This window comes from Arachis duranensis, unplaced genomic scaffold (assembly GCF_000817695.3).
Source record: "Arachis duranensis cultivar V14167 unplaced genomic scaffold, aradu.V14167.gnm2.J7QH unplaced_Scaffold_54734, whole genome shotgun sequence".
NCBI lineage: Eukaryota > Viridiplantae > Streptophyta > Magnoliopsida > Fabales > Fabaceae > Arachis > Arachis duranensis.
The window spans coordinates 26,622-28,372 of record NW_026264952.1 but is presented as its reverse complement, the minus strand read 5'-3'; positions in this window follow the sequence as shown (position 1 = coordinate 28,372).

The window sequence follows — 1,751 nt, the reverse complement described above, 5'->3', positions numbered from 1 at the left end:
TGCAAAGGCATTTTACATGCCTATTTGGTGCAGGGATGGAATTCCTTGACACCTCAGGATCTGTGGACCCCATAGGATCCCCACCTAATATATTCCCACCTTACCTCCTAATCCTATTTTTGTGATTTGTATTCCCCATGTCACAAAACCCAACACTCCTCACCAATCACCTCAATTCCTCTTCCCAATTACCCCTTCACCACTCACAGCAATCCACTCTTCCCCATAAAACCCCACCTACCTTCATAAAATTCAAAATCAATTTCCCACCCATTCCCACCCAAAATGGCCGAACACCCACCCTCCCCTCTTCCTATAAATACCCTTCCATTCTACTTCATTTTCACACAACACAACCCCTTCTTCTCCCACATAGCCGAACCTACTTCTTCCCCTATCTACCATATTCTCTTCTTCTTCTTCTACTCTTCTTTTCTTTCTTGCTCGAGGGCGAGCATAATTTTAAGTTTGGTGTGGTAAAAGCATAAGCTTTTTGTTTTTCCATTACCATCAATGGCACCTAAGGCCGGAGTATCCTCTAGAAAAGGGAAAGGGAAGACAAAAGCTTCCACCTCCGAGTCATGGGAGAAGGAAAGATTCATCTCCAAAAGCCATCAAGACCACTTCTATGATGTTGTGGCAAAGAAGAAGGTGATCCCCGAGGTCCCTTTCAAGCTCAAAAAGAATGAGTATCCGGAAATCCCTTTCAAGCTCAAAAAGAATGAGTATCTGGAAATCCGACATGAAATCCAAAGAAGAGGTTGGGAAGTCCTAGCCAACCCCATGCAACAAGTCGGAATATTGATGGTTCAAGAGTTCTATGCCAATGCATGGATCACTAGGAACCATGATCAAAGTATGAACCCGAATCCAAAGAACTATCTCACAATGGTTCGGGGGAAATACTTAGATTTTAGTCCGAAAAATGTGAGTTTGGCGTTTCACTTGCCCATGATGCAAGAAGATGAACGCCCCTACACTAGAAGGGTCAACTTTAATCAAAGGTTGGACCAAGTCCTAATGGACATATGTGTGGAAGGAGCTCAGTGGAGAGTAGACTCCAAAGGCAAGCCAGTTCAACTAAGAAGACTGGATCTCAAGCCTGTGGCTAGAGGATGGTTGGAGTTCATCCAAAGATCCATCATTCCTACTAGCAACCGATCTGAAGTTACTGTGGATCGGGCCATCATGATCCACAGCATCATGATTGGAGAGGAAGTGGAAGTTCATGAGGACATCTCCAATGAACTCTACAAAATAGCCGACAAGTCCTCACCCATGGCACGGCTAGCCTTCCCTCACCTTATTTGCCATCTATGTTACTCAGCTGGAGTTATCATAGATGGAGATGTCTCCATTGAAGAAGACAAGCCCATCACCAAGAAAAGGATAGAGCAAGCAAGAGAAGCTCCTCACGGCCCTCAAGAAGTGCATGAGGAAGCTCATCATCAACAAATTCCTGAGATGCCTCAAGGAATGCACTTTCCTCCCAACAACTATTGGGAGCAACTCAATACCTCCTTAGAAGATTTGAGCCATAATGTGGAACAATTAAGGGTGGAACATCATGAACACTCCATCATTCTCCAAGAAATAAGAGAAGATCAAAGAGCAATGAGGGAGGAGCAACAAAGGCAAGGAAGGGACATAGAAGAACTTAAGGACATTGTTGGACCTTCAAGAAGAAGACGCCACTAAAGGTGGATTCATTCCTTGTTCTTTATTTCTTTCTGTTTTCGGTTTTTAGTATT